Here is a 26577-nt window from a genome sequence, read left to right as displayed (position 1 = left end):
GACTTAATCTACCTAGTTTATTTTGTTCCTTTTGCTATTATCCTAAGGATATTACCCACGTTACACTCAAACTCCATTTCCTGCACAAAGTCTCGTAGGCCACTAAGATACGGTTAGCTGTTTTAAAGCTCAGCTGAGACTGTCAAAGCCTTAATTTATGCAGCATGATAACTTCACTAGATGGCAGTGGAGAGAAATAGTGGTTCACATAATTTCCTTGTTCTTTTTAATTTATTTATTATTATTTTGTTTGTTTATTTATTTATTTATTTTTGTTTTTTTAATAGGCCAGGGAAACACCCCTGTAGGGACTGCAGTTTATGAGTGTCATCCGTGTTAGGTCCAGATCACAAGACCACACAAGAGCGTAGGGCTTCTGCCCTCCGGTTCAGTCTGGATGCAAACTTTTGCAGGAGCACCGTCACATACTCTTCTGACCCTAACACGGAGGTGCAGAGAGCAATGCTTATCTTTGAACTTTGGTGTTGCAACCACTCTTTCCTTACCTTCTCATCTTCAAGGAAGAGCTTCTTTAACGTGAGAGTGACGGGGCACTGAAACAGAGGTGCTGAGGTTACGGAGTCTCCTACTCCGGGTATATTCAAGACCCATCTGGCCACCTACCTGTGCGGTTGGCTGTAGGGAACCTGCTTTTGCAGGGACTCAGACACCGTGATTTTCAGAGGTCCCTTCCAGCCCCTACGAATCTGTGATCGTGGGTGAATCTACACTTGAAAAAATATCACGTTTTCATTGGTAGTGACTAAAACAAAACCAGGGGAAGAATCGATGCCGTTGTGCACCGACCACTCCCAGGACCGGGAGAAGGGCAAGAGGCAAAACTCAAGGACCAAATACTTCAGGAACAAAGTTCTGTAGCTTCTAAGTTTCAAAACCCGTAAAAATTGGACCGGTCTTTTGAATATGGAGAATTGAACGGAGCGGATGATTTCCCCCAAAATCACGACATCCGTCTGTCAGTGAAATTCTCCAAGAAGTCCCTCTTGGCATTCATTCTGTGAGATTTCCCTTTTCCTTTTTTGTAGCCTTTGGAAAGCAGAAATACGTGGACATACCAAGCCCTGGGGTTTAGTTAGTGACACAGCAGGTTGGAATCTCTGCTCTGCAACGAGCGCGTCGGTTTAGTCAGATATACATAAATAATAGATACGTCAGTTGTAGCGCACAACTCGTTGCATAAACCAGTCTGTTGAAAATAAGTCACTGCTCTCGAGCATCAAGATGTGGATGAAAATAAGTAGTGGGTTACACAGATTCATAGAAAAATACACTTCAGATTAGCTTGTTGGGTTTCCCAAAGTGGATGTATTTTTTGTAGACGGTTAGAATTCAGTGTCTGTGGAACTAAGTACACTCAGCAGTAACGGAAAACAGAAGACCAACGTTGACAAAACAGATGATGCAACGTGTCCTCACTCCAGCCGCAGTCACGGGGAAGCTATTATATTGTCTCATCGCTATTAGCGTCGTGCTATATTTCCCAAGCTAACTGCAATACACGGTGAAATGGTTTGGTACTGTGATCCTATAGGTCTTTTCCAGCTGTAACGATTCTATGGTTCTATGAAGCTGTCCTGGTTGTCAGTGTTTTTGACCCATACTCAGGCACAGCCACTCCCTCTTAATGGTTATCCCACGCTACACAGTTTGCATGAGATGGACAGCACCACCCCAAATCCTTCACCCTTCCTTTGCCTGCAGCTTCATCCTGCACCCTTTACTCTTTATCGTCGATCCTTCATCTCACCCCTGCCACTGCATCCCGCATAGTGATGTGATATCTACGGCCATCTGGGCTTGCAGTGGGACATCACCGGGGACATTACTGTATGGGTGAGTTAAGTCCCAAGGCCTTGGGGTAGCTGTCAAACGCTACGGCTTGCCTTAACGAAGCTAGGCTGTGCTAACAAAGCAGTGATCTCCACATGATGCGATGCAGCTGGGGCTGCCCGGGCACAGCTGCGCTTTGTTTGGAGCTCAGGGCAGGGCCAGCCCCCAAAGCCTCTTAAACCCACCGGAGGCTGCTGGGAGCTATTGAGGGGCTGCTGGGAGTTTGAACTGCTCCTGGGGCTCGCTCCTTGCAGTAGGAGGCTGCTGGGTTTGCGGTCATGATTTTTGGGGGGCTAGCCTCGGGGTGGTATTGGTTTCTCTCTCTGTATTTCTAGAAGCAGATTTCTGCTGGGCTCCCTGGTGTGTGGGTTTTTTGTTTTTTGTTTTTTTTTTTGGGGGGGGGGGGGGACCAGCACAGTGCTGCTGCTGCTGGGCTTTGAGTTTATTTTTGTGGGGTTTGTTTTTTGGGTAACTGAAAGAATTGCTGCTGCTGCGCTCCTCTGGCTCCTCTGATTTGTGGGGTTGTTACAGAGGCTGCTGCTGGGCTCCTGTCGAGCTGCTTTTTCTCTGGGCCCAGAGGGTTCTGAAGGTGCTGCAACCCCCTGTGCTCAGAGCGACAGGTAAGCAAGATGGAGCTATGCCCTTTAGCCCAGCTCTGGTGCTGGTAAGTAAGAAGTTGTAAGGAAGGAGTTCAGGGGCTGCTGCTGGAGAGTGCCTTGCACTGAAGGGCTCCTGGTGCTTCCTTGACCGTGGCAGCAGGTTGCTTGGCTCCCACACAGCTTTTTCTGGGCCCAGTATAGGGCTGCAGCTGGGTTTTTCCCCTCCTCTCTTTTTTGTCTCCCCTGTTTCTCTTGTAGGGGAACTAATACATCATCACCTGAAGTGATGACTGAGGACATTAAAGAAGATGTGGCCAGCAGGAAGAGAGAGGTGATTGTCTCCCTCTGCTCAGCTCTCGTGAGTGCCCATCTGGAGTACTGCATCCAGCACAAGATAGGCACAGAGCTCACGGAACATGTCTGGAGGAGGACCGCCTCTCTTGTAAAGAAAGGTTGAGGGAACTGAGAAGGTAAGGGCTTTGGGGAGACCTCATTGTGGCCTTCCAGTACTTGAAAGGAAGGTATAAATGGAAGGGGATTGACTGTTTACAAGGGTGGATAGCGATAGACATGGGGGAATGGTTTTAAGCTAAAATGGCAAGGTTTAGGTGAGAGATCAGGAGGAATTTTTTTTGGCTCAGAGGGTGGGGACACACTGGAACTGGCTGGATGATCTTTTGCTCTTTTTCCACCCAGGCCATTCAATGATTCTGTGACGAGGGGAGTGGCTGGCCCAGGAAGCACAGGTGAAAGTAATTCACCTGTGCTTCCCATGTGACTCAGGGTCTGCCCCTTCCCGAGCTCATTTAAGGGCTAGCCTCTGCAGGGAGAACATCTCCTGGATGAAGGCTGCTTTCTGAGAAGGGATGTTCTATAGCTGGAGACCCTCATTACTTCTCAGGTGAGTTGGCTTTTCCTATGTAGTTGTTGTTCCTACTGATAGTTTACTTGGTATTGCAAAGAACTTAGCAGATGCAGTTTCACTGCTTCTGAGGACCAATGCGTGCCCAGTCCTGTAGCTGCCGGGAGTAAGAAGCAATGCAAGGGTAGGTTTGAAAAGAAACACTGCTTGCAGTTTGGTGTTTTTTTTGTTTTTTTCTTTTTTCTTGTGCAGGGTCCTCTTGTAAACCCAGTTAGCAGTTTCACTGGAGGCTCTCTGCTTTTGGTTAGATGGTGCTGGACTCCCTCTTTTATTTTCTTGGGGCTGGTGCACCAAGGTTTCCTCTGTGTGCCATTTGGGTGACACAGCCAAGTAGGATGGGGGTGAGAAGGGCTTTATTTTTGTTTCCTTTGGCAGGGTCAGGGCTGTATGAGAGTCACTTCTAAGCCTGGACCTGTGAGGAGTTCCACTGTTGGTGAGTGTGTGGGGGTGACTGGAGGCTCCCTGCTTTTGGTTGGAAGGTGCTGGGTTGTTGTCTTGTTCTTGTTAGGGCTGGTGCACTGTGCTCCTCTGGCCTGGTTGCTGCTGGGGGTGAGAAGAGCTTTATTTCTCTTTTATTGTCTCCTGTGGCAGGGCTGTGTCTGAGCATGTTCTAAGCCTGGACCTGTGAGGAGTTCCACTGTTGGTGAGTGTGTGGGGGTGACTGGAGGCTCCCTGCTTTTGGTTGGAAGGTGCTGGGTTGTTGTTTTGGTCTTGTTAGGGCTAGTGCTCCTTGGGGTGAGAAGAGCTTTATTTCTCTCTTTTTTTTTTTTTTTTTTTGTCTCCTGGGGCAGGGCTGTGTGAGGAGTTCCACTGTTGGCTTCCTGTTTTGGTTAAAAGGTGCTGGGTTGTTGTCTTGGTTTTGTTAAGGCTGGTGCACTGTGTGGCAAAAGGGAAGTGAAATAAAAGCACTGCCTGAGTTGGGCTTTTTTTCTTTTTTTTTTTTCCTTGTCTCTTGTTGCAGGGTGGATGCTGCTTTGGATTGGCTCAGCCTGTGAGCAGTCCTGGTAGTCCCATTGCTACTAGGACTGCTTGTGGATCCCAGAATTGTGAATGTGTTTTTGCTGCAGGTTTGGGACTTCTGTGGTGAGTAGTTCTTTTCCAGGGGTTCCTGTCCTGAAGGTTTTTTTTTTCTCTTTAGGTTTTTGTGCAGCTCTTAAATGGGAAGAAGAGAGTCATGTGCCCTTCTGTGATGGATCTCTTTATTTTTGGTGAGTGCTATAAGCATGCTTTTGTTGGTATTTTATTGCTGAGGATAAACTTTAGTTGTGTTGATTTTTTTCATCTTTTTTTTTTCTTGTGGGTGGTTTTGGATTTTTAGTGGGGTTGGCTGTTTTTTTTTTCTTGGGGGGTTTGAAAAAATTTTTTTGTTTGCTAGAGAGTGTGTGTTGCACTATCTCTAAAGAGATATATTTTTTTTTTTTTGGTGGGAGGGTGGGTTCTGTTGTCTTTTTGTGTCTTTTGGCCCCTTGCTGGGGCCCTCCCCTGGGGTGGGGAGGTGTGGAGGGGGGGGAAGATGTGTTCTATTGCTTGTGGTGCTCCTACTGCTGCTGGGCTTGGGGTGACCTTCCTTGCAGAACTGTGTTCCTTCTTTACTGGTGAGGGTGCCCTGGCTCTTCTTTCTCTAGGGTTAATTGACTGAGGGTGGAAGGCCTTGTTCTGGAAGGAGAACCCACTTCCTTACTTCCTTTAGGGAAGGTTTTGAGCTCCAGTGCCTGGATGTCTTGGAGAGCTTGTAGGTACTATCTTAAGATTAGATTGTATGTGATCTCTAACAGCTTTAGTGAAGTTGGGTGTATCTTCTACAGCTAGGGTTCTGCCCTTAAGCACCAGTGAATGAGAACTGTATAAGGCAAGAAGAGGTGGTGTGGTGACTTATTTTTGTTTTTTTTTTTCCCTTCTTTCTAAGAGGTGAAGGAGGTGGAGTGGTGTGGGTGTGCAATTGTAGCTGCCCAGTATAAGAGCTGACTTAATCAGGAAAACATGAAGTGTGAAGGAGAGCTTTCACCCTTCTAGCTTTTCATCCTATATATTCTGATAATACATGCAAATGGAGTGGCTGCTGAGCCTTGATCTGGTTCAAGTTTAAGTAACAATGACCTGAAGCTGAAGACTGAGTGCCAGTCTGCAAGCTAAACTGCAGTTCCATACGTAGGAATCCCCTTTAATAAAATTGGTTGCTGCTTAAGATTGTGATACTTAACTACACCATAAGCAGAAGAATAATGAAGACGCTTCATGAATACAGAGCAAATTGTCTTAGGTATACTTTTTATTTTTGCATCCAGCTGATGTTTTAAAAAGACATTTGGGTTTGAGTAAAAGTAGCTTACCTGACTTTAAGTTTCTCTTCCTCAACAAGCAAAGCCAAGTTCCAGTGCTGTCTTACTTGCTGTGGATGTGAGTTTAGAGCTTGTGCTGTCAGGCTCAACCTGCTTACTAGGCAAAGCAACTGCGACACTAGGCAGGAATGAAAAGCCATCAGCCTAGAGGGGAATGGAATGAATTGAGTGAACTTTACTTATGGCTCGCTCTGGAAACTTGAAGCTCTTACAGGATTAAGAAACTCGGATGTCTTTCCAGACTGTGTTGTCTTTGCATTTGCCACTTTTTTTGGCCACTTTTTTTTGCACACTATTGTTTTCCATCTGGTTTTACTTACAATTGTGACACTACATAGCTTGGTTTCTGTTGTCTCAAATGTAGGTCACAGCCAAAAGACATACAGAAGATGAACAAGATGCAGCACCTCTCCAGCAATCCCCAATGATTGCTGTGGTAGCTTAATTTTGTGGCACCGATGTTGATTAGGTACCAGCATCAAGCTGTCAAAACCAGTAAGTGGCTTTAATTAGTTCCTTCCTGATGTAGTAATAGCCATTACTAGTTTTATAGCAAAAGCTGGAGTGCAGTTGCGTGGGTGGCTTCTTAGAACATGTAAGTGAATACAGCGTACCTGTGCTCACCGGCCCCAAAGCCTTGCTCTCAGCTGGTGGAAAGGTAGACTGGAGCTGTTGCTTCTGTGAGAGTAATGTCGCCTGGAGACTGGCTTTATGTTCTTTGTTGTTTTCCATGGCTGCTGAAGACTGTTACTGTTCTGCTTCAATAAGACCTGAAAATAGAACAAAAGTTATTTAAGACTTTACTAACAGTACTAGAAAAATCTTCTCTGCACAGAATTAAAAGAAGCTACGGGAAGCTTGACCGGAAGCCCCATTTAGAAGGAAGGAAGAGAGTATATGTGCTCCTTAACTGTCTCGCTTGCTGCTAATTTTGCTATGAGGTATGGTTTTGGTACAAGATATGGTTTAGTAGTTTAGTGGGTAATAATGGCTATGGGAGGTCAGTTGGACTAGATGATCTTGTTCTTTCCAGTCTTGCGATTCTATTCAAAGCTCTTTTTCCTGTACGTTACCAGTTTGTTCTGTTGTAGATAGTCAGTGGTACCTGTAAGTGGGCAGAGCCCTTTCATGTCTATGGCCTAGTCTTTAAAATAAGAAGTGGGATGGCTTGTTTTCTGTCCTATTCTTCTGACAAAGAACAGTTATTCTGGCACATATTATACAAACATTATTGCTACATTCTGTTAAACTAGTAGCTTAAAAATAAATTAAGAGCAGATCCAAATTGTTCCTGTTTCACAGAAGCCTTAACTTTGTTCTGTCTTGCTAGAAATGTGACATATTGCTGTTAGCGTGAATGCTTCCATGAGAGCCTGCAACTTCTTTTAGCTTAGCTCTCAAAAGAGTAATTAAGAGCCCTTAAAAATAGCTAAGGGTCTAGGGTATCTTTTCCATTTTTTTTCCATGCAGTATCCACTTTGGGCACTAATGGTAGTGTGATTCTATTGCAGACTGTGACTGCTACTGAACAAGAGATGACACTGGTTAGCAAGCACAAAGCTATTATTACTATTGATTAAAACCTTGCTACTATTCTTCCAGGTTAGCTATGAGTTTAATAGTAAGTTATGAAATACTTGCTACTGTTCCTGCACAGGGTCAAGCAGTTTTGATTACAGCAGCGCTTGTGGTGTATCCCAGCTAGGAAACTAATACTGAAGAACAGAGCTTGGTGTCATCAGTGCCTAGCTTGCAGCTGAAACTTTTCTGGAGTCTTGTTAAGAACAGTGCCAGCTGATGAATGGAGGCTTAATGATTACAAAATCGTGGTGTAAGTAAATAAGCAAGTCCATGCGCAATCTGGCAGCAAATAATTAAATCTTCAACTGTATTTATTTTTGTTCCCAGCAGCTGCTCTTCCTAAGGAAATTTCAGAAACCTACTTGACAGTGGGAGAATTCCACAGCTGAAAGAACTATGGGTTGTTAACCAATGACTTGGGCTGAACCATCTTAGTGGGCGGACTCTTGAAACCCCTGTCTCTAATTACTCCAGAAAATAAGTACGTACTTATTTCTACCCTATTTTATGTGCACGGGAGGGCTGAGATGGTGGATATGATGCATTTCCAGATGGACCAGGATAAGGTCTAAGGAATGCTTAGAAATGCACAAAAGTAAACAAAACTTGCAGTGAGAATTACAGTAAAAAATGATGCCCAGAACTTCCAGCAAGACATGACAGATAAATTGTTTTCTAGATGACAAAGTCCTTACCCTGGATGCAGAAAGCAGTGAGGTCTATTCTCCTGTCAGGGCCAAGGTCAGATCTGGTATTGCCTCTTCAAAGAATGAAATGCTGCAATGGATGTCACCGAGGCTCTGTTCTGCTACCTGTAACAGCAGCGGTAGTATTAAAGGGCTTTGCGACCCTTAGAAAAATATTCCTCCTTAATATCACCAACAAAAGAGGTGTGAAAATTGTTTTGTGTACATACAAGCACTACTTAGCAGCAAGGTCACTATTCACTTAACTACCCATAAAAACACATAAAAAGCACATAACAATTCAACTTATCCTGGACTGTATGCATGAAACATGCCTGAAAGCAGAATGAGAGGAGGAGAGATTTGGTAAAGCACTTTTTACGATCTGCACAAATATACAGAAATCACTCTGAAACTCATTGAAGACTTAATTATAGGCTGTGCAGTGATCTATGGAACCAGGCCTTGATAATTTTTGTAAAATATGCTATGTTAACTTACGTAGGGCAGAGCTGTAGATTTAAATAGCTCTACAGTATTATGATTAAAGTTGAATAACTGTCAACAACATTAATGAATGACACTTTCTGGTTCATATCCCCAGCTTTTATGAACTCTATTGACTTGCTGAGTAGTTTGTTGAAAGCACTCATTTTCTATCATGCAATCATAACTCTGAATGGCTGCATTTGTTGATATAATTCTGCTCAGAAGAAAAGTGGTAGAAGATCAAAGTAAATATGTGTGCTTCCAGAAATGCAGGTCCTAAGCTGAAATAATAATAGAGTAATAATAACTCTGACAGTGAATGTTTTGACAGTGTAGGATGTAGACATGCTACCTCACTGTTTGCGGGATGCCAAAAATCCCTCACAGAAGTTTGCATCTTCCCAAAATTTATCTGTAAAACCCTTTAACAGAGCTGTTTAACATCCTCGTGTGGCCTGGTTTTTATTCTGTGGCAAGACGTTACTGGGATTACCATTTGTGTAACTAGGGTTAAAGAACATGGTTTTGAAAAATTAACTTTGTTTCAAGTATGGTTTTGAGTAAGCAGAGAAAATAAATGCACAGCAGAAATATCATCTTCTCCTTCCCTGGGAAATTCATCTTTCTTAAGCACCATATTTAATCACAATGTGCAACATCTCTTTTGACATGAATTTATTATTGTCAGTCTATTTTGACACGCTTCAGTAATTACCAGTGATCATCACTGTCTCACCTGTCGCATACAGCATTTGTCACAAAACGCTTCCAACTTCTACATTGATTTCATGCTTTGAAATAAAGACTGCATTTGGCGTTACATATATGGAGATATATATAAGACAAAAGTTCAGTGATATTGGACCAAAACAGTACAGTAATGCTCATTTTGAGGATACAGTCTTCGCACAAGCTGAACTGTAATAACCAGCCACACATGACTGCTCGAAGTGCATCCTCCTTTCCCATTCTTACAACCTCCCTGACCACAAGGGTGAAAACTAAAACAACTTTCCTCTTTTTTGTGATGGACAAATCAGGAAAGTTTTCCTTAAGATCGGGTGAGCAGCTATGGCACATTCCAGTAACAGCTTACTTTAGGGTATTTTTCCCCTTAAGTGGATAAGTAAAAATAAATGTACATCATGATGAACTTAATTCCCACCTGAAGCTTTTACCCACTCTGGTCTACAGGGAAATAGGTTTCCAGCACATCCTCAGCTGCAGAAGGAGAGACAGGTGCAGGCTAAAAAAAAAAAAAAAAAGCCTGCCATAATCACTCCTCTTCAACACAGCTGGTTTAACAAGAGCACAGAGGTTTATTTGGACCACATTTGGGAAATGGGAATTTCCATCTTTTTGTTCTGTTCTTAATGTACTGTGCAAAAAGATCACTTGCTCTGGCAGCAGCTAATACATGACATCCGAGCAGACCCTTAACCAGGCTAAATAGCCATAGTTCAGTGGTATAAATAAGCGGCAGAGCACTCAGTGGCCAAGGACCCACTCTAAAATGCTTTTGATTAATTTCCTGTTTCTGAGTTGGTCTCAAAAAGACTCTAGATAACTTCCTGGCAATGCAATAAACCCAATTTGCAGAGCAGCGCTTCCAAACATTTTCCTTTTATTCACAAGCCAGAACATGATGCTTCCTATTTATCTGCCGGTGGCCTTGGCAGGGGGCTGACTGGAGAACTACACCAGCGCGGTGCAATTGTTGTTGACGCAGCGCAGATAAACAGCAGCACTAAAGCCTTCCACCCACCGCCCAGGGGTTTTCCCCATCTTGTACTTACCCCCTGCAGAGACCCCATTTTGTGTAGGAGGACTTCTTGCCCTTCTTCCTCTGACACAATCCTGGATGACACCGATGTCTCACTCCTTCACCTTCCAGAATGAATTTATGAGTCGTCACTCTTGAAGTAATTATTCAGTTACAGTGGCTACTTTTTATTTATTTTTGCATGACCACCTGCATGAATGAGGTAGAAAGGGACTGTTGCTCCACAGTGCAAGAAAAGCTCAAGAAAATCTTAGCAGCTTGAGGGCAGAAGGGAGGAGAAGTTCCCTCAAGTCCCAGTGCAGTCCCAGTGAGCATCCCAATGGAGCTGGACCAGATATAGAGCCACAAAAAGCAGTTTATGGGCAGTTCCTGTAGCTCCCGTTTCCCGGTTGTTACTTCCAGCCAACATACTGAAGAAGTACCTGAAAAACACTGAGGAAAAGGAGAAAAAGGAAAATGCAGCGCTCTTTTTGTCAGTTATGTGGCCACACAGCAATAGTGGGGAGAGAGAGAGAGTGTTCACATCTCAACCTGCCTTCACGCCATCTGTTTGCAACAAGATACTTAGTCCCTGTGTAAGCAGAAGGAAAAAAAGATAGGTTACTTTATTGCACATTCACGTAGATTTTTGAAAGGAGGAAACCACACAAGCTAAAATTAAATATAATTTTCTCTTTTTCCCCATAGACTCAGTCTGGATGAATGCCAAACCGCATTCCTGAGGGGTGAGAAAGGCCCCACATCTGCTTCTGGTATAACTGTTTGTATCTTCACTCTAGGAAAATTAGGTTTGAAATAATCTCAAATTGTCTGACACCTGTATCCTATTAGAAGTGACACATGGAAACACCTTCAGCATACTGAATTTAGCACCATGTCAACAGCTTAAAGTTCACGGGAAAAAATGGCAAAAATCATTGCTTCCCACTTTTGGTTGAAACAGACCCGGTGTCTTTTCACAGGATGATACTGCAAGCTTGGTCCATAACTGCAGTGGGCTTTGAGCCCCTAATTACAACATAGTCTGTGCCCCAGCCATGGCTGGGGAATTAAATCCAGTGAGCACCTTGTGGTGACTGGAGTCATGCAATAGACCAAGGCTTGTTGAGACACACCTAAGGGCTGGGTGCCAGCCGGGTGCCAGCCAGCAGCCAGCGCATGGGCACACAGAAGATTCAGGGGCAAAGCAATGCTATAATGTGGTGGAAAGTACAACAAACATAGCAGGTAGGCAAAGTAAGCCTTTGGCTGCAGCAAACAAGGATGAGCCCAAATGCAGCAGCCACAGATACTGTAGACACAAAAAGGAAGAAAGGAAGGAAAGCTGCTTACCTTTGGAAGGCCTCAAGCACACAAGGATCTCCAACAAGATCCTCTTGCCTCTGCTGCCAGCCCTTAAATGAGATCCAGGAAGGGGTGTATCCTGGCTCCACCCCTTCCACTCACTCTGGTTCATTGCATGCACCTGAGCTCCCCTAGGTTGGCCCTCCCTTCCTACCAGGTGCTCAATCAGGCTGTGATTTAGCAAATCTGTTACAGAGAGCTTCTCTGAAGTTTGGCTGTGAATCTTGATTTTTGCAACTCACAGCTTCTTTTTATGGTGAACAGACAATATATCACTTGTCTCAAGCAGAGGAGTCAGATTGGCGCTACAGAAGATAAATTCTGCCACGGCATAAAGGTTTGGTCACGTTCAGACACAGAGAAGAACCAAATGACTTCAGAAGCTGTGCATCTAGTTTTGCTATGATGGCCTGCGCCTCCCTCAGCGCAGACTGCGACACACTTGTAGTGCTTTACTTGAAGCTCCGTGTGGAGCCTCCCATTTGCAAATTCCTCTATTAGGATAAATCTGATGACCTCTCTGCCGGATAACTCACTGATAAGAAAACACTAGTTCTGCTGAGTTAGGAGAAAGTGCTTTCTTTCTTTTCAGATAGCATTGTTTTGCAGCAGTTCCGCTGAAAAATCACGAGTACTCCCCAGAGTCAAGAAAACCAGAAAAATGCTGTTCTTGATCATTTTTCCCTCACGTTCCGGCCCTTCGCTGACACCGTGTAAGCAATCGCTTTCTCATCACAGTAGTTGTGACAGGCAAAAGGGATATTTACAGAAACACAGGCAGGTCACAGAGGTTGTTAAGAGCTCAAAAATTGCAACTTAACTTTTGGAAGAGTAAGCAAAAGGCCCACAGCAGGGTTTGTATTTTGTTAGGTGTGGCACAGTACAGAAGGGGGGGGTCCAGTTCCGACAGCACTGAGGCTATGGATGGTCAGAGAGGGGCGAAGGATAACGTGTAATTTCAGCACACCACTGCAACTACCTTGATAAAATGATCAAGGAAAATCTTACAATGCAACCTACAATACAATACAACCTAGCTGAGGTGGTGTTTATTCTGAGAAAACACCTTCAGTGGCACAAGACCCATTTTGGATCCTTCAGCTTACAAGAGAAAACTATGACTAGATCCCTGCAAGTTTCCCAAGAAAGAAAATGAGAAATTGCTGTAAGTGTGTGTGTGCACTGGAGGAATAGACTCACGGCAGTCTTTTGGAAACAGCCTTCCAAAAAGGATGTCAGATAGTAGGATGCTTTCCCAAAAAGGATGCTACAAATCACATGCTTGAGTTAAGAAATGACAGCAACAGTCCAAAGGGAACATACGGGACAGGCAATAATACTTCATTATGAATGCTGATTAGATGATTTCTCTTTCTAAACTATTTTTGCCTCTTATGAATAAATGAGAGAAAACAAGGGTGCCTTGTAAACAGCTGCTTCGGGCCCTTGCAAACCTTCAAAATGACGAGGTGCCAATGTGAATTTAATAAGCCCGCTCTTCCTGTATTCTGGTCAGTTCCCAGCTGAGGCTCAACTGGGATACGGATGCAGTGTTGCTATTTGTGACTGCAAATACTGATCCCATCCAGATATCTGGATAAGCCGTCCTCTTCCCTATGGGCAGCTTGGCTTCTGAGACAGACTTTAGCTGCACACCCCGCTATCCCTTTATCCAGACTGAGAGCTCCACAAAGAGCAGAATTGACAGATACGCGTTGTGACGGTAAACATGGGCTGTTGAACTCCAAGCCAAAATGCCAGCACAGTCGTCCCATGTATATCAGCTACCGCCTTTATCATTATTTCACATACCTTAAAGACAAGAGACTCTTGCTTCATATAGACTTCAGGGAAAAAGAGCTGCCTGCTGGCCTCTAAGCAGCCCAATTCTTTGTGAAGTGACACTGGCCAAAACATCTGGGGCACACAGCAGTGTCGTCCTTGGCTGCATGGGCAGATTGCAGCAAAGACATATGTACAGCAGTGATAGGTGGTATCAGAACATCCTCTGCTTGAAACTTCTCTGAAGGTCAGTGTGATACTATTGAATACAATAACATGGAAGAAGCCTCAATGCTCTTCCCAAGATGAATCCCTTTCTCCTGTTTCTAAAGATTTGCACTTTTGTGTCATCAGTTGTAGTTGTTTGGCTACACAGTCATTAAAAGCAAGGACTAGAGGTAATGGCCTTAAGTTGTGACAGGGGAGGTTCGAGTTGGATATCAGGAAATATTTTTTCTGAGCAAGAGTGGTGACAAACTGGAACAGGCTGCCCAGAGAGATGGTGGAGTCACCATCCCTGGAGTGTTCAAGAAATGTGGAGATGTGGCCCTGAGAAACATGGTCTAGTGCAGTCACAGGCGTGAATTGGTGACTGGACTAGATGATCTGAGCGGTCTTTGCAACCTTAATGACTCTATCATTCTGTAACTAGAGGAACATGGTGACAAGCAAAAAACAATGAGCTTCAAGGTAGACAGATACAACAGACAGACTGTTACACTAGTAGTCCAGTGTCCATGTGTACCTAATTGCAGCGTGGGACTCAAAATCTTAATGAGAAGTAGAAGGATGCCAAAATAATCTTTTAAGCCATAAACAGAACTTCGCAGTTAGGTAGACTTCCCCAAAGAAAGGAATGTTTCCTTTGAAAATACTTGCTAATAGCAAGTCCTATGAAGTTATATGTATCTACAGTTTCTACAGTATAGGTATTATGAATTTTTTTCTTTCTTTCTTTTTTTTTCCACCCCCACTCTTGGATAGCTACAGAAGAAAGCTGTGAATTTGCCTGATTTGTTGACTAACAGTGTTGCATTTCTCAAGCCTGGCAGCTGCTCAGGAAACAACAATGATGAGCCAGGGTCTTGATAGCACTCACTTCAGTCCTCAGAAGACTCATGACAAAGCAGAAGAAGAGAAATACTATCATCTTCACCATGTCTGAACCTTTCTTTGTTTTTGGCTCAAAGTTAGCTTTCTGAGGCATTTCTTGCAATAACGCTCTGACTTACCTAGGAGATGAGAGGGAGGTGTTGGAGTATGACAATCAACATCATTTTGTTGACAATTTCACATTTGAAAGCATTTCTTTGGAGCTGATTGCCTTGGGAATACTGTGCTCAGGAATGTTTACTGGCAGAAAATCTGGCCTGTGACCAAATAACTCCAGCTTGGTATGGGAGATTGGAGAATGATAGCATCGTATCCTGTGAAAAACAGGATGCAGGTGGGCACCTCCCTGCTCCCTCTTATCTGATGGCAAGGCTCAGAAGATGGGAACAGAGGAATTTCTGCTGAGATCCCAAAGCCAGAAGCTGCCAGTCCAAAGAGAGAGGACTTGACTGCTTTGTATTTGAGCTGTTACTCCAAAGGGAGCTGACTTGACCACTTTGGACTTATTTATAAGTTTGTACAGTCGCCGTCGTTATTGTCAGCCAAACAACAACTCCCATTGCTACTGAAGATCAACGTCTGAACTATGAGCAATGCTGGAATATGTGATGGTGACTATCTCCCTCTTGCTTCGTGTGCCTCCCGGGGGAGGTAAGAAGTTACTTGAGCTTCTGAATACCTGTACCCCCATCTCCTTCAGTGTAGATCTTTCTGCATATTGAGAAATGAGTGACAATGTAGTCACTATGAAAAGCAAAAATGTGTTGTTTGACCTTTTAGAAAGGCGTGGTGTTTGGCCCTCATTATCAAGGGTGGACTGGGCATGACAGAACAGGCATAACTTGTGGAGTGTTTCAGACCATATTAGTGTCCTACAAAATGAGGCTCGTACCTGAGCCAGAAAAGGAAAACCGTTTATCTGTGCACTCGGGGCTGCTTTAAAAGCTTCCGTGGAGCTCTGAATTGAAGAGCATTTGGCACAAACCCCAATGATACAAGCATTGCAGGAATCAGTTAAAGTAACACAGGAATTGGTTAAGACTCTGCAGAATCATATAGTAAGCCTTGAGAGACAATTAGAAGGTGAGAGACATGGTACAGCTTTGTTGCAATTAGCCTTAACAGCTAAGGTGTAAGGGTACCAGTGACACTGTCATCCATAGTGCACCTCAGGAAAAAACTTATCTTCAGGAGGAATTGAAAGAATAAAGGCAAGGGTGGAAAAATCGGAGGTCTCCCCAGCGCACTTGCATCCTTTGATAAAAACTGAATATACATTTGATAACAGTGATGGTCTAGACTCTGAAATGAATGTTAAACAAATTCCCTTCTCAGCCATTGAATTAGCAAAATTAAAAAAAGATTTTGTCCGCTCTGCAAAGGAATCAGAAACAGAATATGTATGGAGGGGTAGCCCCACTGATGAAGTCCAAATACTATTAACTGAAAAGGAAGCTGAAGGATACTGGGGACCAGGAGTATTTTTAACTACTGGCAACCGTTGAGCTCCCTGGTCCTTAACACAGAAGGATGCCTGTTGGGCAGGTGTTCTCAACCCTTCAGAAAGGGGAGACCCTCTTGCTGTTACTGGAACTGTTGATCAATTAGTAGAAAGTGTTCAAAAGACCGCTTGTCTCCAAAGGATGTATGCTAGAAAGCTGCAGCCGCACCATGAATCGTCTGTGATGATGCCTGCTGATCCTGAGAGGATAACCCCTTTAATTAGGGAGGCTTCCAGAATCGTTAAAACCTATGAGTATACAACTACAAGGAAAAATACAGGCTATGCCTCAAGGAGAAAGAGCCTGGGCAGCCTCTAACCATCTGCAGTCAGGATACAAAGCATGGACGTGGGGGGAGGTTGCCCAAGAGTTAATAAACTATGGGAGAAAATATGGGCTGGTGGTTTCTTCCACCAGTAAATTCAAGACAAGGGAAGTGAGGCATGCCCCCAGACCACCTAGCCTCAATAGAACAGAAAGAGCCTCACTCCCAGTAAAAACGGGTAGGCGAAACATTGATCATAAACGCAATGGACTTTGGTTGCTCTGGGCTAGCAAAGGGTATTCCGTGAGATTGGATGGATGGACTAACAACAGTTAGACTCAAGAAGTTGGTGACTGGATAGCTGACTGCGCTTGAGGAAAGTCAAGCTTTTGATAGCTGACTTTAACCCTTTGTGTTTTATGAGAGAGAAGTTGAAGATTTGATCATGCTGCAACGCTGAATACTCTTGACCATATATTTTGATTACATATTTTGGTTGCAATAGTATTATGTTTTGGGTTGCTGTGGTTGTGGGTGGTGACTGATATCAGTATTGGGATCTGTTAAACTTCACACTTGGGTTCAGAGTTTTCACGGGTTATCCTGGCTTACTAGCAACTCCCTGTAGAGTGATACCATTCCTTCTGACTCCTTCTTTCATCCCTTTTTATCATGACTTGCATGTACCTGCTCTATGGTGTTTCCAACTTCCTATCAAACTGGGAAATGAAGCAAGGGACCCATCTAATATCTGTCAGATGTGGTCTGAAAAGAAACCCATCATAAAGCCCTTTGCGATATGATGTCCAGTGTCAGAAAGTTGTTGATTTAACACCAGTAGAGGAGTTCCATCCAAAACATGGCTGTTGGAAAGTGTCTAAGTTTTGGTAAGAGATGTGTGTGTTTCTGGGGTTACTGGGATTTCTGATGGCTTATACTGGGGGGTATCCTACACACACTATCCTCTGAAAATTCTATAGACTATAATGATACTTGAACTTGTCCGACTAGTAACATATATCTCTCAGCACTTGAATTGCTTTGGAGATTCTCAAATGGAAAATTCTGTTCATATTTAACCTTACAGCAACGTGCAGTGTTGCAGTGTGGTGCAGTGATACCTTCACTCTGCCTAAATAGAGTGTTAAGTTTTGTTAGCCGCAGGACTGATAATCTCTGTGATATTAGAAAACATATTTGCTCCATCTACTGCCCTGGCAAAACACCAAGTCGTCTTTGAAAATGTTACCAGGCAAGTCCATGTATTGCCAGGCTGGACTAGATATGCTTTTTGAGAATTAAACTTGCAAGAGCAACGAGTGCTGAAAACGGCATTGCAAAACCAGTTAGAGCTTGATATGTTGTTACTTAAAGACTTGGGTGTCTGCGGCAAATTGAATGACTCTAATTAATTGTTTCCTAAAAAAAAAAAAAAAAAAAAAAAAAAGGAATGAAAATAGTACTTGTTAAATAAATTGCCCACAGGTGAAATGTGTCCTACTATATTTATTGCAACTCTTGTGTTGGTACCTTGTATGATTGCATGTTTTACTCAACTTATACAATGTGTTGCACTTTGTAATCACTTGTTCTGATGAACAAGTCCAGCAGATCATGGCAACATTTGCAACCAAGCCCACAAAAAACTTTTGTAGTGATTGTGTAGCGCTTAACTCCTCCTTCGCCCCCTCTTTCCCTTATGCTTTTTTTTTTTTTTCCTTCTTTTTTTCTTTCCACCATCCTGGATGGCCACTTATGCATCAGTTTCATGCAATCTTCAAGCCACGTGGTGGTGTCTGAAGCCTTTTCTGTTTTTGGCCCAAAGTTTGCTTTCCGAGGCATTTCTTGTGAGAAGACTCTTTCATAAGACGTATTGAAGAACCTCCTCTCCCTCCTATAAACTGGAGCAAGACACACCACAAACAGAGTAGGAGACAAAAGCCCAGCTTAGATGCAATATAAATTTTATGTTGTTGAAGAACAAACTGCCTGCTGTCTCAGTGAAGCCCAGCGTTACTTAAAATTGTTTATTAATGTTTTGGCATAAGCGGCGAAGAAGGCTGGCCTGCAGGATGACCTGCTTTTAATGCTTGTAGAGTAGCCCTGAGGGACAGAAGAAATTTCACAAATATTCAGTGTGTACGCAAAAGCATCACTGCCTTTAGCAAGTTATCTACAGCAACTTAATTCTTAATTTAGAGCCTGTGGTACATATTTTGCTTTTATCACCACAAAGTCCGTTTATTGCCTTGTTTAATCTAAAGATTATAACACACTTAAGAAAACAACCTCCCTCAGAAAAACAACCAAAGAACCAACTGACAGGGAGACTGCCATGTGGTGTCATGGCTGACAAATGGGAGAAATCAGCTCGTGCCAATTGCTCCGTTGCCACACCGGTGTCAGGCTTGAATGAGTTGCTGGGGGTTGCTTGTTGGCACTGTGTGCGTTTTTTCATGCAAGGCTGTGTTGTAAACCTCACTGCTCGTCAAAACGTGATACAAACTGCTCTTTATAAAGCTTCTGAATAAAGCTGTTCTTTCATATCGTGCAAGAAGTGACCCAAAGCCTGTTCCAGCAGGAAAACCACGGGCTTGCTGCTTGGAACCTGCCGCCCTTTTTGAAGGGCCCTTCACACAACCAGGTGATGTGAGACTGCAGCCACAAAAAACTGCTCAGATGCCCACCCCAGCTTACCCTTCCCCAATGATCCTGCTACTGCTGCCCTTTGTACCTGAGAGTGCATCTCACTCATGAGCATGCCACAGCCGCGGACCAGATGCATGTGGCTGTGCTGTCCCAACTGCTGCCATGCGTCTCCCATTCCCTGGTGACCACAAAAATCAGCTGCCCTCCATGGCAAAGGAGCAGGATGTGCTGCTGCTGACGATGTGGGGCTGATGTTGCTGATGGATGTGGGACTGGAGTGCAGGATCTCCCCTGGCCTGAGTTAGACAAATTGGTTACACAAGTAAGTCCTGCACAAAAAATGCATGCCACATCTTTTCCCTAAAAGGGGATCCATTGCAAATACAGTTGTGTGCTACAGGCATATGTTGTGCTGTATCTCATACTTCCAGCAGGCTCCTTAGGATGTGGTATTGAGTGTTAATTCTTAGCCAAACGCGTGTTTTCGAATATGTTTCCAGAGGACTGGAAATGTCTGTTTAAATAGAAATCCTTTCTTATTTGGAAAAATACAAGTGAGAGTATTGCAGCTATCTTTCACTGAGATGCATAGTGAATCATCTGAATGTGCATTCTGCAGACATTTAAACCTACTTATATTTTGTATTAATACAAAGTAGACTGTCACTTCTAATTTATTGTTTTAACAAGAAGTAGACTGCAAAGGTCAAAATCATCGTAACTGCTTTAAAATCAATTATTGACGATTTTTCTCTCCTCTACCATATTAACTACCTCATACATCAAAACTGCTTTCAACTGCTTTCACAGATGGTCCAAATGCACAAAACCACAATTTAGAAAAAGAACTTTCTACAAGAGTAAAATCTGCCAAACCAAAGCAAGTTTCCTCATCACTGGTGCCATCTTTCTTTCTGATTTATGGAAATGCTATGCAGTTAATCTCGCTCAAAATTCATCAAATTGGAAAAATAAAAGGGTTGTTCTCTCTATAAAATGTTTATGACCACGAAGCAAAGTGCAAGCAGACCAAAGTGCAGCAATAAAGGATGTTTTCAACAGCATTGAATAATTTTGTGTAATTTGCTTTCTGAAAAGCTCGAAAATAAAACAACTGGTCCTGCTCAGTAACCCAGTAAATGCTGTTATGCTCAGAGCAGTGGCAGTTTGAACTCACTGAGATGGAATTTCGAGAGTCGTTCCCTTCTGGAGAATAAGCGTGTCTGTGTACGGTTATGCTTTACCAGCCAAACACATGCTGAGATTTCATACAGTATGTTCAGCATGTCTGGCATAAGTTACTCAGCAATCTAAAAAACCTGACCACAACACATTATTGCCAGAGGAAGTTTTTCTCCACTGCACATGCAAATGCAAACTTTTTTTTTTTTCCCCTGAGAAAATATGGTTTTGTTGCTTTCAGACACAATTTGAGGACAGATTGCTTATATGCCAACTACGCGGCCAAATATTGATTCTCATGTTATTTGGATAGCAATCCCCTAACATACTGCATCTATTACACAATTACCTTGTCACTAGCTCTTGAAAGTCTCAAAATACATATATGCACAAGCAGCTTTGTTGATGAGCGTCATTCCCTCTACAAATAACATGCAGTTGGGAAAATAACCTAGTTTGTACCTTTTGGGTCAACAAGATGCTCTGACAGTTCTTTGTGCAGATGAAATTAGGAGTTCAGAAGTGTATTTTTGCTTATTCTCTGTGTTTCTTAGCAAACCAAAGATAGCGTTCCTGAACCGATGATGTTGAAAGCGCTGTGAATTCTGCTATTGTCGGCAGATGAAACAGGACTGAGCTTAAATTCAGCATGCAACTAGCTGCTTAAGAATGTATTCAGCTCCAGCTGGTTGAAATCCTAGATAAAGTCCTCTCTTTGCTCTGGCCCTGCTATTTCTAAACTGCATGGACTACTACAGCATTCAAAAAGCACTCAGGAAAAAGACTTGCACATTTTACAATAAACAGGCTTTTTCAGTTTCTGAAGAAGTCAGGGCAAAAAGAAGGTGCATTTTTTTTCTTTTCTCTTCTTTTCTAGAATACGTTTTGAACCAACCATTTCAAGTATAGTACAGTCACCGTTTTTCATGTGCATACCTGCATTCCCAGCAGACTACAATCAAATCTCACAAAATTTGTTTCTAGGACAGACCAAAATATCTCAAAAATGAATTGAAGGAAAATTATCCTCTGAAAAGCTAACATCCCTAAATTTCTCACTTTAAGACCTGACATAACCACTCACCTAAACTGTGAACAGAGCCCAAAACTGCGCTATGGGAGACAGCAAGTCAAGGACTGATGCTACCTTGCATATAGTGGTCAAACAGCGGCATGGAGACTTTTGGAAACACCTCAGACAGAATTTAATCAGTTCCATTTACAAATAGAATCATAGAATCATTTAGTTTGAAAAAGACCACTCAGGTTGTCTAGTCCAATTGTAACCTTGCTCTTGGCACAAAGTGCTCAACCATGCACTTAAGTCCACTTGTGCGCCTTAAAAACTCTATACAATTACTGAAGAAAAAAATCCAGTGTGAGACTCATCTCTCATATCTCTGTATCTTTCTCTTTATTTTCTGTAGCCTAAAAGGTCTTAGACACCTTATTTGCTCTGAAATAGAAGGGCTCATTTTTTACTATGGTCATATAGAAAATTGTAAATAGTGTCATGGCAATAAAAAAAAATTAATATCTGAGCAAGATAAATCCATCAATGACATGAAACATTCCTTCACTTCTACTCTTTCCTTTCTTAACTGATAATGTTTGGAACAAGGATTGTACTTCTCGGTAGCCTGTGAATTAGCCAACATTAATTTGTTATTGTTTTCAAGCAGTTAAAAACTGCTCCAGAGCCTCCGATCTGCAAGCCTGTCTCCAGTAGCTTGTTGGATTGCGCTGGGAGATAATGGATTGACATCATTCCTGGTCTTGGCCAAGTGCTGTTGCTACAGTGCTCAAGGTCATTCACGGCTTACCTCTGTGTGTGCTGGGTGATCTACAGCAGCGCTCAGCCGTGCTGATGTGTTCATCGTTCTCTGAAGGCAGTGACCAATGTTGAGCAGCTGGCTGTTTGATCTTCCCACTGCTTTGCAGGCAGTACCATGCTGCTCAGAAAATTAAAGGGGAAAAAAACACCATTGAAAACATTTATCAGCTAACGTCATAGAACCACGCTTGACCTCCATATCTTCTCTTGTTCCCCAAAGGCAACACGTGTAAAGCGTTTCCTGTCTTTCATGTTAACTGGAATGCATCATGAGGTCCAAATGTACAACCTGCTGTCTGTTTTAGTCATTAGGCATAATTTTCTTTGTCTCTTGATTAGAGCTTCAGCCAACTGTTCACTGTTGTAATGCATAACTCTTTTATTATTCCCTCCCTCCCCTGAACAAACAACTAACTAACCAGTCAGGTTGAAAGTTGAAATTCACTCAAGGCTGCTGTGTCTTACACTGTCTTTTTCTTCCCACATCAGCACATCCCCCTTTGCTCAGGACCACCAAAACAGAGTAAATAACGTCCACCTTTCCACCTTTTATTGAAAGGCTGAAAAACAGATGGTAGTTAAAAACAATTAAAAGGAACTCTTAGATTTCAAGATATGTTCTGCCCCCATATCCGTCTGCTTGAGCATGATAGTTGTAGTTTACTGGCTGCAACTTGGCTCTATATTTGTGGATTTCAGTAACACTGAAGGAGTATTTTTCTAGAATGATGTCCAGTTTGCAGAGACATGCTAGAAATTAAGAAATTAAGCTGTTGTGTTATCTTCTCCATCTGCAGTATGCTGGAAGATTGCTCACAAAATTGTTACTTGGTATTTTCACTTCTGACAGTCTTCAAACTCAGCTGACAACAGCTTAGAAGGGTTGTAAAACATACACAAAGACAGCAAAATACCAGCCTGGCTATCTTTTGATCCCAATAGGCGATACGCATGTACTGGTTATGCCCTCATTCCACTAACATTATGTATATACATGCAGCAAATGTCCTTAACATGAAAGAAAACCTTGGAATCCCTGATCATACTTACGATAATAAATCTTCATCAGTGATCTTAGGTCAGAAAAAAAACAAAACTGAAAATTGTGTACAGGCTGAACTGTTATCGACTTTGAAAACTAGATCAGCCAGAAGAATCTTGCCCTGGAAGTGATGAAGCAAATACAAATATGTATATGTGCATATAAATGAATAAATATAAATAAATAAATAAATAAATAAATAAATAAATAAATAAATAAATAAATAAATACATATAAATAAATAAATAAATACATATATAAACAAGCAAACAAATAAATAAATAAAGCTATCCATGAGGCTATCCCCTAATTCCTATGATAAGAGTCTGTACCACAAGGAGCAAAGTTAGCAAAACTTGATTTCCTTTGTCCCCAGTATCTCCACCCAGTGCAATAATCTGACCATCTGCTCCCTTTGCTACAGCCCTGTCTACAGATACCTGCAGTGGCCAGTCTGGAGATGGAGACGTCCCATCAAACCCTTGTAACTGATGGTTTCTGACAGTGCTTCTGTGTGCAAGAGCACTACCATTAATTTTTTTCCTTCTAACCAGTTTTCAATTCTCATAGACCTCATAGGAAATTAAGGTGATTAAAACCTATCTCAACTTCAGCTGGAACTGCTCATCCACCTCCAAGGCTGATGAAGGAGAGGCTGGCCAGCCGGTTGGATGCAGAGGGCTGGTTGTGAAGTTACAAGCAGCCCATTCCTCTCATTCAGCACAAACAGCCAAACTCTGAGCATTAGAAGTATAACAATCTGTGACCACGTTACATCAACAGTTCAACAGCTATTTTGTAACTTATAAGGCAGTTTCATATTTTCTTGTTTGCTGCTTGACATCAGCCTTTGAAAGCAAGCTGAAAGACTCCAGCTTACCTCACCCGCTCTTCTGCAGACACAGTGGTGTCACTCCTCTGTGTCCCATCTTATATCTCAAGGACTGGTCTCATTTTGTTTAGAATTACAAGGCAGAAAACAGACAAAAAATACATTTCAAATGCTAGGAACATCTGCCAGTTTTTCACTTAAAAACCCTGTCCTGAAAGGAGGGAAAATATTGAATTGAATTATTCCACAGCAGCAGAAGTTTCAGCCTTTCCAAGAAAAGTTGCAGGATCCCAGGCATACGTCACTTCTTTGGAAGTATGGGATACTACAGCTATTTTTGCTCAAGGACTTCAACCAGAGCTAGCAGTCTTTAACAGAAAGTGCCTGCTAAAGCCAAACACCTCTCAGACTCCCTTTTCCCAGGCCTCGCCTGACCATACCTATTTACTTGAAAAGTGTGAGCTCTGGTGGAGTACAGGTGTAAGTTATTCCATTGGCAGTTACTTTCCTTAGGGACGCCTACCTGCACGACCTGGTGTAGGGAACCTGCTTTGGCGGGGGGGTTGGACTCGATGATCTCTGGAGGTCCCTTCCAGCCCCTGCAATTCTGTGATTCTTATAGCTCAGATAAATTAATTGACTCTCACTATCCACTTAGGCCCTGGATTTTCTTGTTAATTTTAAACAGATACTACACAGGTCATTCTGGGAAAGCTGTCATAGAAAGAATTACAAACATCTTTAAAGCAGGAAGATTCTGCCTACAAGACAAATGTCTCTAATTCAATCCATCAAAAATTGTCTGAATAAATCAATAGAGCAATAAGATCTGCTTGCCTGATAGATGGTATCTCTACTCATAGAAATTACTTAGTTACTTCATCATTCATGGAAATTTGCATCACCATCAGTCACGTTTGTTATTCACAAAGCTTTGTAGAAGATTAAAACAAAAGAAAAAGCAAATAAGCATTAAAGTCCATCTCCAATACTTCAGACTATGGCAAGTTATCATCCTCTTCCAACAGCAAAAAGGCTATGGCAGGTTGGAGACACGGTGTTTGATGCTGGCATTACCATCAGGTATATTCATACTGTCCCTTAAGCAAAGTTTATTTACTAATTTATTTACTTAGTCTTGCAAAGTCCAATCAAATCATGTGTCCTTTTCTTCGATACCGGTTTTATTTTCTGTGAACTCATAGTTGGTTCCAAATAACAAGTTTGATATCACATCCAAATGGGATCAGAAATACTGCACAAGATATGTATTTAATACTTCACAAGACCACATCTAATTTCAGTAAGCGTAGTCCCAATACTGCATTACGTAGTCCCATATATATACATAGCATACGTACATATATATATGTATATATATGAAAGTCAATTTAGCCAAGATGAAATTATATATGTAATAAACAAGGTATTAAAGACAAAAACTAGAGGCAGATGAGGTCCAGCCTAGCACTGACAGTGCTGCGGCAGTGGCTCCACCTTCTTGCCACGCTCCCCCCCACTCCCAAGCTGCACCCCAGCAGCCTGACCCACAGCAAGCCATTCACATTACCATGGGATACATATATATATATGTAGTCCCAATACTGCATTCAAGCAACAGCAAGTCTTCACTTGCTGCTCACTGAGGCAGGAAATATAGCTTTTCCATATTTTGAGGTTGATTTGCCACAATGTCACATGTTCAGCCTCATGCATAGACATTAGTCTTATTATTTTTTTTTGTGGTCAGTTTAGATAAATTGACTGTGCCATCCACAGCTCTACAGATCATAGTATGCAACCCAATATATAGTTTGGAGTCACAGTATAAAAAACACAAACCCTTAACTACTTCCACAACATTCTTAAGTCACAAACAGACTTATTGAGAAAGGGTAGACATTGCGGTTCAACTCAGTCTGTCCATTTTGACCATTTACATATACCTGCAAACAAATTTCATGATCACTCATAAGTTACAGCCCCAAATTTACAATTGCTACCTAACCGTCATGGTTTTATGATTTTTGGTTATCGATGTTCCACATCATAACATCATGTAGTACACTAGGAGTTTAACTGTTAATGCTCCAGTTCTGGGCACTGTCCGGAAGAGAAGAAGAGCTACATACCCCAGGGGGCGGTCAGAGAGGAGATATAACCCCTGGCAAGGTCATCTGATGTCCTCTTCTTTGCCTCCCTGCTGCTCAACCAGACTGCACATCTCACCTCAGCGCTATGGTGAGGCCTATCCACCTTTCGGACACTCTCATTATATTTGATTTATTAGCTTTAATTCTAGTTATATTGTAGTGTGTTATCTTGCATTCCGATACTATATTTAGTAAATTAGTTTGTTCTCCTCAGATCACTGCCACTGTTTTTCACTATTTTGGGGTCCCCTGTTTCCTTTTTCCAGAGGTGCGGCTTATGCAAAATCCCTCTGCCCCGTTAGTCACGGAACCAGGCTGAACCAGCCCGTAAACCGTTGACACTAACAGATATCCAAAAAAGCATACCTAGGAATGCAACTTAACCCAGCAGTGTTCAGGCCTCTTTAAAAATAGACAGTCTGACAAAAAACCATTCATCTAAATCACTTTGCTAATTAATGGGTAAGCAGTTGTCACCCCAGATAAACAACATCTGACGGGCAAGATGGATGGCTGTGAAAAGTAACCAAGAGCATTTTGAGAAGACAAAATCGATACTGGCCAAATCAGGCAGAAGTCAGAGCAGTGGCTCAACAGAAGAGAAAATCTGTGGAGGATAACCAATAGTG

General features: G+C 42.5%; 1 long non-coding RNA gene across 14 annotated transcripts; it reads left to right on the top strand.

The window, feature by feature from the left end:
- Nucleotides 1-2275: 2275 nt before the first annotated feature.
- Nucleotides 2276-19977, top strand: LOC125691871 (uncharacterized). 14 transcript variants are annotated; one of them, XR_007376288.1, is made up of 12 exons: nucleotides 2276-2471; nucleotides 2709-2920; nucleotides 3147-3351; nucleotides 3748-3805; nucleotides 3964-4015; nucleotides 4334-4580; nucleotides 4998-5104; nucleotides 6076-6206; nucleotides 6547-6652; nucleotides 7369-7542; nucleotides 7623-7773; nucleotides 10938-19977. It is a non-coding gene; the product is annotated as an uncharacterized LOC125691871 (long non-coding RNA). The 14 variants fall into 14 exon arrangements; XR_007376298.1 differs by having other exon boundaries at nucleotides 2276-2920; nucleotides 4334-4439; nucleotides 4511-4580; XR_007376293.1 differs by having other exon boundaries at nucleotides 2276-2920; nucleotides 10938-11002; nucleotides 14361-19977.
- The last annotated feature ends 6600 nt before the right edge of the window (nucleotides 19978-26577 follow it).

The sequence above is a fragment of the Lagopus muta genome, chromosome 4 (assembly GCF_023343835.1).
Source record: "Lagopus muta isolate bLagMut1 chromosome 4, bLagMut1 primary, whole genome shotgun sequence".
Lineage (NCBI taxonomy): Eukaryota > Metazoa > Chordata > Aves > Galliformes > Phasianidae > Lagopus > Lagopus muta.
Note: the sequence above shows the minus strand (reverse complement) of the source record. Positions and strands in the feature narration are given on the sequence as shown.